Source organism: Zophobas morio, unplaced genomic scaffold (genome assembly GCF_036711695.1).
Source record: "Zophobas morio isolate AGI-343-1 ecotype UQ-CSIRO unplaced genomic scaffold, CSIRO_AGI_Zmor_V1 ptg000017l, whole genome shotgun sequence".
Taxonomy (NCBI): Eukaryota; Metazoa; Arthropoda; class Insecta; order Coleoptera; family Tenebrionidae; genus Zophobas; species Zophobas morio.
Genome location: NW_026972122.1, coordinates 12669990 through 12680470, shown reverse-complemented (window position 1 = coordinate 12680470; position 10481 = coordinate 12669990).

Here is a 10481-nt window from a genome sequence, read left to right as displayed (position 1 = left end):
TGATGGCGTCACGGGACTTCGGGGACAGTGGCGGCGACCACAACACAACACAAAAACAAAAAAAAAACAGTCAGATAACGGCGCTTATCTTTTTCGGCAATTTTGCCAAGAAACCAAAAAAAAAAAACAGACCGCTCAAAAACGACGATCTCCCGCAGATAGCGGACAAAAACGGAGCTGGTGGCGGCGGACGACCGGGGGCGGCTCACTTTAGGTCCCTGCTCGGGCGCCAAAATTATGCGACGAAATTCCGGATGACGGGACGGACGGACGGTCCGGTGACGGTCCGGAATCTCGACGATAACGTATGGGGTGGCGGCGTACTTGAGTGCCAAGCTTTGGGTCGACTAGTATCGCTGATGTCAGAAACACGTCTGGTCGACCAAGCTTAGGCGGCTACCTTCACGCGGCCGGGGGTGGCGCCTTCGGTCAGGAGCGACGGTCGCTCGAGCGCCAGCTCCCTCTCCGGGGGAGGGAGCGCCGGGGTGCTCTAAAGCCGGAGACACGGAATTCAGGTGATGAGCCGCCGCGAAAACTCGAAAATAATAAATAAAACGGCGAGGATGTGTTATAACAAAAATAGGGTTTATTCCCTGCCACCAGCTACACGTTCTAAAATAATAAAACTTACGGCTAAACAACTTAAGTATCTAACAAAACGGTTTTACAAACAAAAAGAATCAAATGTCCGGCACGGTCGTTCCTCCTGGGCGGCGACTTCCTTCAAGCCGGGCTCCTCTTGGCTCTGGGGGCGGCGACCTTGAACCTGGAAATCGCGCGAAGACGGTGCGACGAAATTCCGGATGATGGGGGACGGACGGTCCGGTGACGGTCCGGAATCTCGCCGATAACGTATGGGGTGGCGGCGTACTTGGGTGCCAAGCTTTGGGTCGACTGGTATCGCTGATGTCAGTAACACATCTGGTCGACCAAGCTTATGCGGCTACCTTCACGCCGCCGGGGGTGGCGCCTTCGGTCAGGAGCGGCGGTCGCTCGGGCGCCAGCTCCCTCTCCGGGGGAGGGAGCGCCGGGGTGCTCTAAAGCCGGAGACACGGAATTCAGGTGATGAGCCGCCGCGAAAACTCGAAAATAGTAAATAAAACGGCGAGGATATTTTATAACAAAAATAGGGTTTATTCCCTGCCACCAGCTACACGTTCTAAAATAATAAATCTACGGATAAACAACTTAAATATCTAACAAAACGGTTTTACAAACAAAAAGAATCAAATGGCCGGCACGGTCGTTCCTCCTGGGCGGCGACTTCCTTCAAGCCGGGCTCCTCTTGGCTCTGGGGGCGGCGACCTTGAACCTGGAAATCGCGCGAAGACGGTACGGCGACCCGGGAGGGGAGCGCGGTGACGGTAACGACACGTGCACGACGGTGTCGACTTTCGACAGTGACAAAAAAAAACGCGGTGACGGTGACACGGTTTTTCGCTCGGGGGCGGCGATTCCAAAACCGGTACAAAACAGGCAGGCGACCCAAAAAGGTACTTACGGTGGTCGGAGGGTCGAACTGCACACTTCTGCCACACTTTCACAAACCAAAAACAGCCAAAATCGCCCCAGCACTTCCGCACTCCTTGGAGCTTCAGGCAAGAGTCCTCTACTTCCGCCACGGCGGCGCGGCGATCGCCAATTTACCCCCGGCTTTCGCGGTACACGCCACGGTTTCCGGCCCGCGAAAATTCGCTTCGTTACAAGCACAATGCCGAAGAGAAAACTTTGTACGCTAAATCTACCGCAAAAGAGCAATATAATTAATGACATATTAAAAGGCGGCAAAAAAACTATAATTACAAAAAATTACGAAATCCCACATCGTACTTTGTCTACAATAAGGAAAAAAATTGGTCGAAATCTGTTTCGACGGAACTTCCCTCGCACCTAAAGTTCACTGAAACATATCCAGCATTTTTGAGTTGAGTTTTTACTTTACAGAATTTTGTGATGAGGTCATCAACATTTTTGCAAAGCCACGTATATCAATTTCGATTGGTGCACGTGATACTAAAAATAACAGTATTGTATTCCTAAAATTTTCTGGGAAAATGGAGTGAGCGGTTCCTAATTTGAAAATAAAATAAATTGTTATATTCATTAGTTTTTTTGAGTCACCTGTATAAGCAAATCTAAAAAATATGAATGCGATGATAACTCAAAAGTAAAACTCATGATATTTTGAACATTTCGGGTAGATTTAGGAATTTAACTCATTACTGTGGGAATTTGCAATTTAGCATCTTTTATAAATTTAAGTTTTTACTAGTTTAATAGGAGCAAAATCAGTTTTATCTTAACAAGTACTAGCCCCGCCCACCCGCCCTTTATTTTCTCAGAGGGTAGTACTTGCTAAAACAAGTCTTATTTTGGCGAATGTCTTATCCTTTGAGGAAATAGGGGCAGGTGGACAGGCCTAGCACTTGCTAAGATAAGACTGACTTTGCCCCTATTAAACTTGTAAAAACTTGTTAAATTTAAAAGGTGGTGCAACACTATCAGCAGAAACAATTTAAACAAACTCGAATTTACGATTTTTTTAACAAATTATAAATATAATATGTATATTTTTATATAATATTGTTACGTTTTACGGGCGAATAAAATTGGTGTGGGTAACTCAACAATTTATTTCTTAATAACTTGACTTTCACGACTAACTATTGCAGCGATTATGTACATAAATAATTCCGGCTTATTTCACTGGACGCTCTTGACTCCACTAGCTGAATCCTCCGTTCCCCAAAGGTGGACTCTATTTAAACAGTACGCGGTACTTCCTGAAACCCTACGTCACCCCTTCTAGACTTCTCCGGAATCCCCATTCGCGACTTCAATTTCCAGGCGTTTCTTTAGCGCTCCGTCGCTCAGTCGCATTGAGGATGAATCATCACCGGCGTAAGACCAGAAAGTTCTCGACGGTCATAGGCGTCGTCCGAGGCGGCGTTGAGGCTGTATTTCATAACAATAAAATCTAGAAAACTTCAATAAACGACATTATATCCTTTTCATTTTAACTTTCTTTAATACGAACTTTCTATAAGTCGATTTTTTTTCGATGGCAAGTGACGATTCGACTTAAGGGAATTCGACTGTATTGGTGAAGTGGACTGCATGGGGAATGAAACGTTGGAATAAGCTCATTATGCTGAGGGACCGTTGCAGATCTTCTTGAACTGCCTTTGGTTTGGGGAATTCACGAATTGCACTGACCGACGTTTCAAGCGGTTTGGTTCCACTCTTGGAAATGGTATGCCCTAAATATTTCACTTCGGCTTCACCAAATACGCACTTGGTCGGGTTAATCACTATGTGGTGTTCCCGTAACCGAGAAAATAAGGTTTTTATGTGTTCGACGTGCTCTCCTTCATCTCGGGAGAAGACTAAGATGTCGTCTATATATGCATAGCAGAAATCAAGGTCACTTATTAAAGAGTTCATGTGGCTTTGGAACGTCTGCGCGGCATTGCGAAGTCCGAACGTTATAACTGTGAATTCGAAGAGCCCGAACGGAGTGCACACGGCTGTTTTAGGAACGTCTTCGTCAGCCACGGGAATTTGATGGTATGTGCGCATTAGGTCTATGGTGGAGAACACACTTTTACCCTCGAGTTTGTGGGTGAAGTCCTGTATATGCGGAATGGGGTAGCTGTCACATTGTTTAGGCGCCTATAGTCGCCACATGGACGCTATTCACCACCAAGTTTCTTTGGGACGAGGTGGAGCGGACTGACCCAGGCACTAGCCCTACTCCATCATATACTGGAATTCGGCTTTCGCCACTCTCAACTTCTCGGGTGGACGTCTTCGAGGAGCTTCTGCGACTGGAGGGCTTCTAGTGATGATATGGTGGAACACGTTGCCCCCATATTTGGTTCCAGGTGGCGGTGGAAGTGTAATTTCTGCGAAGTCCGCTAGTAGTGCGTGATATGGCGTCGTCTTGGCTACTGTCGTGTTCTGGGGCGATTTGGATATAGCCTGGGTTCCGCGCGTTGATAATAGGGTGGCTGCGTCGACGAGGCATCGGTTGCGCAGGTCAAGTAGGAGGTTGTGATGCCTCAGGATGTCTGCTTCAATGATGGACTTGCCTACGTCTGCAACTATAAATACCCACTTGAATGGACGTTTTAGCTTAAGATCGAGGAACATTACCTTTTGGCCATAGGTTCTAATCGCGCTGTCTTTGGCCCCGAGGAGCGTTGTCTCGGCTGCGTTGAGATGTTACCTGCCAGAGAACAATCTCTTGGGTAACACGGAAACTTCTGCTCCAGTATCGATTAGATATTGGGTACCTGATTTTGGATTGATAATGAAGAGGCGCACGGAATATATATCAGAAAGGCTTTAATTTACATCTGTAGTATATTATGAAACTCATGCTAACGCATGACTGAGGTGCAGCTTAGTTTTAAAACTGTTAACACTTTCAGATTCATTAAGATCTGCCGGTAGAGCGTTCCATGCACTAAAAACCCTGTTTAAAAAATTTTGTCGAGACCGCGATTTATTCATTTCATATATAAATGTCAAAGGCTTTCTGAAAATCTATGTAAATAACGTCAACAGATTTTCCCATCATGAACAGCCTTAGTCCACTTATCTAAACAATATAGGAGACATGTAACAGTGGAACGACCAGACAGAAAGTCAGGTTGTCTTCACATTATTCCTTCATTAAGCGCGAACTGAAGTAGTTGTTTACAGATAATTTTTTCCATGACTTTGCATCAGACGGATGTTAGAGTAATAGATCGGTAATTACTACAGTCAGCTTTGTCCCCTTTCTTAAAAATAGCTGTCACGTTGAAATTAGCCAGTCAGACGCAAGAACAGAGGAAAGCAAAGATTGCGAAATTATATGCGTCAGTGGTTTGGATAAATGAAGAGCATATCTTTAAAAAAAAAAAGCCGAAACGCCATCTGCACCAGGAGCACTGTTTTCAGAAAGATTTAGCAGTTCACGATAAATATCTACTTCATTTATTTCAATATTTTCCATACAAGTGGTTACACAATTGGCTAATGGTGACTTAGGAAAGTTGCGCAGACTTTCACTGCTATTTGTACTTTCAAAAAATTGTGCGAAGAGTTCAGCAACTTCAGAGTTTGTTCTACAATATTGACCGTTATTATTTTTCAAAATTAGCAAAGAAGCTTTGGAGCAAAGTTTACGTTTTGTATATTTATACATATACTGCTTTATTTCCTCTTTTTATTATCGAGTTTTCGTAGGATTGCCTGGCATTATTATACTCAGAGCATTAGAGAACTAACGGTGTGCTTTGATATCTTCAGTAGGTATGTTTGGTCAATTTATATTTACGCCATAACTTCCGTACTTAACGCGCTTGAGTAATTCCCCTACAATCCAGGGTTTGGATGAATATATACTTTTGTACCTTAACTTGCTATTCGAATGAGTAACACATTATAAATGGTGTTATTAAATATATTCTACAGGGTCATTATAAAATACTGTAGTCAACTCACCTATGAAAAACAATTGAAATTTTTCTCGTGCCGCTAATCACCAAAATGATTTCAACTCTTTTGAAATGTCACGAACGTCGAAACAAATCTATCAAATGTGTCAAAAATTGATATGCCAGGTTTGCTGTTTAATTTCATTTTAAATAGACACGAAAATACGCCAGGCCAGAGCATTAAGGGTTGCAGTGTTATCGAGCATTTGTGAACGCCACTGCAATACATTTCAGTTTCAAAAATTGTAAAATGTCAGAAAAACGTTTAAGGGCTTTGTCATGAATTACACCTTGGAAAGTCGATTGGAGTTGAACAGAATAAATCATCTGGTCTGTTTTGCAAAGAAGCAATAATTTTTCAAATAATGAAATCCAAAAAGTGAGGTTAAATTTGCCGAAACCAATGAACACGGTAATTAATTAAAAAATTACATTTTTATAGGTACCCTGAAGGTAAAAATTGTAAAAAATCACGTAATGGACAATGGCAGAGCAAGTCTTATCACAGTTAACGAACACTACCACTGTTTTAAAATGACAATGAGTACCTAATAAGTTTTTGCAGTAAATAATTTTGCCAAAGTTGTGATCCCGCGAAAGTTCTGTTTGTAAATTGTAAGGAATCGTCAAAATATTGTGCAGACATGGTTTGTGACCGGTGCTTTTCGCTTGAAAAAACACAACTGAAAGCCTTTATCTTCATCCCTACAATAGGTGAAAACTGCTATGTCCAAACATTACCTTCAGCTTTGCAGTTTCTAGATATCTGAAACATGCCAGATCTGCATAACAGGAATGTCAAAGATTTTTCAAAATTTCTATAACAAAAAGGATGAAAAAACCAATAAAATTTCAGGAGCATAGTGTTAAGAGTTCTGTAGATGATTACGAGACCTCGTGAAACAACAGAATGTTTAATAAAGATTTTTAACCTTCCTAATAGTAAAATTACAATTATTACTAAACAGTAAGTTGAAGTAAGTTTTAAATTAAGAGAATGCAACTAACACCGAAAGAAAAATGAAAGTTACTGAAAATAAAAAACTTTATTGCAGTACCTACATACACTTTCTACATCCAATTTTGTTTATTGATCACATTCATTTACTTGAAAAAGTATCGGGCCTATGAATTGTCGTCTGGAAAAAGCTAACCACACACCAACCTTCATTGTGTGTGATGGTGTTTCTTCAAAAGCGTGAGTATTTTCTATACACCAAATTCTGAAGTTCTGTCAGTTGACATAGCCTAACAGATGAAACCAGGCTTTATCAGAAAAGAACGACAAATCGAGAATCCCGTTATCGTCCATATCAGCTTGAAACCAACGACAATACCCAACGCGGCGAGGAAAATCAGCTGGTTGCAGCTCCTGAACCAACTAAATCTTGTATGGATGCATATGTAACTTCTCTTTTACGATTTTCTGACATGTGCTGTATGGTACTCCGGACAGTAAAGATTTTTGACAAAGCTTTATTCGGACTTTGTTCCATTCTCATCCTTAAATCTTCAACAACGTCTTCACTAACTTGAGGTCTCCCCGTCGGTTTTCACTTAGAAACGCTACCAGTGTCGTTAAATCTGGCCATAATTCGCCGTATAGCGTCTTCAAAGATTCTTCATCAATGACAACAGAACATTTCACCAGATACTCGTTTTTAGACGCCTCCACAGAGTACACTCCATCCCCATCCTCATTTAACACCCCATTACGGTAATAGGGCATGATGATTGCTCCAAAGAACTAAAAAAATCATTTGTAACATTGACCATAATTATTCCTCTGTGTTCATTAGCTGAGATTGTTCCACAATGATCTGTAGTTTTGATAAAAACTGTTTTTTGAGACACTTATTAAAGTTTTAACAAAGGGGAACACAGCAAAAATGAAAACAAGACAAGTCAATTAACGCACAAAGTGAGGGAAAACGTACCAGTAATCAGTACAAACGCAAAATTATTGACATCTGACAGAATTTGATGAAGCGTTGAAACAGTGCAGCCGCTAATGTCATACTAATGTGGCGTTAAAAATAAAAATTCCAATATTAGTGTAATCCTTTCCACAAAACTGAAAAAGGCGGCACACAATGTCACCAAAGTCATGGCCTTCTTCGACTACAATATTTTATAATGACCCTGTATAATGTTTGTACATCAAAAATAGTATAAAAATCGTCCCACTTCAGGTCAATTTGTATCTGTCTATTGTATAATCCGCCCATAGTGATTAATTTTAATAGACTGAATAAATTCATCATAGGGTTAATAATTATACTGAATGTCAAAAGTAAAAGAACACCAAGAAGGAGTTGTTATTTTGTAATGAAATTTTATACAAGGGTTGTCAGAATAAGAATTGATTAGAATGTGATAACCTCTGTTTACCATGATTCCCCTGATGGGTGGTTACCAGGGTGGAAACATACTAACAACTCACTTTCACATCTTTATTTCACTGTTCTTTACTACACTAACAATAACTACTTCTATCACTCTACTTCTGCTTCTCCTTTCTCCCAATTCATACACACGCCTTAAATAAACTAAATATTGCTAACTCTACTATTTCATTAACCTAAATATTATGCCACCTGATTTCGCCAGAGGGATGTACGGAAGTTGGCAGTTTGTTAACATTGCAACATTTCGTTTGTGTTTTCGACACTACCGCATTCCTTACACCTCTCCCGGTGGGCGAAAAAAAAAAATTTGTTTACTAATAATAGTAACCTAAACTACCCAGTTAACCTATGCTAAATCTTATGAACTATTTAACATGAATCTATTATTAGAATTACAAAACAATTTTTTTCTTTTGATAACATTATTTTGAAATTTGCTAATGACTATATAGTTCCTTGCTTTTTACAGTTCTTAACTACGATATAGTTTCAGTCTGTCTTTGTGAATACGCACTGGTTTGTCTTTCACTTTAACTATTGCGTTAGAACCTTCGTCACTAATCACTTCATATGGTCCCTTGTATACCGCATCACTTTTGTCACTCAAAGGGTTCCGCATTAACACTTTATCACCTTCCTTAAAACTAAATTCCGCCCTAACTAAATCACATTTTTCTTTTCTACGACTCTTCGACTGTATTAAATTGTATCGTGCATCATCCCAAGCAACTTGTAACCTGTACTTTAATTCTTTCGGATAGTCGTCAAAATTATAGATAGGATCAACTTTGGTTGTAACATTAGACGGCAGTTGAGCGATTTTACCAAATACCAGTTCGTATGGCGTATAACGAGTTTCTGTGTGGACTGTATTATTATAGGCAAAGCACCAATATGGCACCCAAGAACCCCAAGTGTCCCAATTTTCTGATGCTTGAATTCTCAAATACGCGCCTAGATGTTTATGAGAGTTTTCCAAAGCACCTAGCGTCTGATGGTGATAAGCTGTAGCGTTTAATTGCTGTATACAAAGTAACCTACAAGTTTCTTTGAATATTCCCGACATAAATTCTGTACCTTGATCCGATACTATCGAATTTGGAATACCAAAACGCAAAATAAAATTTTCAACAAAAGCTTTGGCTACGGTCTCTGCTTCTTTATTTCGAATCGGATAGCACTCTACATATTTGGTTAATTCGCACTGAATAGTTAAGATGTATATATTATTATTACTATCAGGACGTAAAGGACCTACTAAGTCAAGAAAAACTTTTTGAAAAGAACTCGATGCTGTTGTAGTAATTTCTAGTGGTTGTTTCTTTATGACAGCATGTTTATGTCGCTGACACGCATCGCATTTTGCTACGAACTTCTCAACATCTTTCTTTAAGCCTGACCAAAAATAATATTTTTTGATATTATTATACATTCTGTTGACTCCCGCGTGTCCACCTGTTGGTAGCATGTGAAAATCGTTTAAAATTAATACTCTAGTTTCTTTATTTGTCACGTTTATCTGGTTTCTGATAACATTAATTTTTACTCCACCTTCACGAAAAACGTATAACTTCCCTACTATATAACCAAACAACTGTTTTTCAATATTACTTTTAATTATTAATAATTCCGGAATTTTATTTAATTTGCAAGTCTTAATCAGTTCTCTCAACGTGTTACCTAAGTACGTCGTCGATCGAGGATCCCGATAGTTGCAATTAACTATATTTGATTCGTCATCAAATATTACAGTTGCTTTTCTTTCACTTTTATTTTTATTCAACCTTGAACTTGTATTTATATTTGTACTCGCATTTGTTTTTGTACTCGTATCGCGATACTTTTTGTAGATTTTGTTAAACGTTATTTCATCAACAAACTGAAGCTCTATGTAACGCTCAGGCATCTTCAAAAGTTCTACCATACCAGGGTGATCAGGCCTAGCACTCGGCAACCTTTCGGACGAATTCTGTTCGTTTTGTAGCGCTTTCGTTTGAGCTCGGGTGGTTACAAAAATTGTTTGGTTTATATCGTTAGATAAACTGACCAAATCTTTCGAATGTATTTCTACACGAGATAATGCGTCCGCTACAACATTGTCTTTTCCTTTCACGTGTGTTACGGTAAAATCGTATTCTTCTAATTTCAATCTGAATTTTGTTAATCGACTTGAAGGGTTATTCATGCCAAATAAATAGACTAAAGGCCGATGATCGGTGAAAATTTGGAAATGTCTACCGAATAAATATGGCCTAAAACGACTAACAGCCCAGACAATAGCTAATAACTCTTTCTCTATTGTACAATATCTCTGCTCGGCATTATTCAAAACTCTGCTAGCAAATGCGACTGGTCTACCGTTGCTATTACACAAAACTGCACCTACAGCAAATTTTGACGCGTCTGTCCATAATTTGAATTTATTATTTTTAGTAAAATCTGGAAAATCTAAAATAGGTGGATTAATCAGAGCTGTTTTGAGTATTTCGAAAGCCTGTTGGCATTCTTCAGACCATTCGAATTTAACTCCTTTTTTGGATAAATTATTTAATGGCTTCGCGATTTCTGCAAAATTTTTTATGAATTT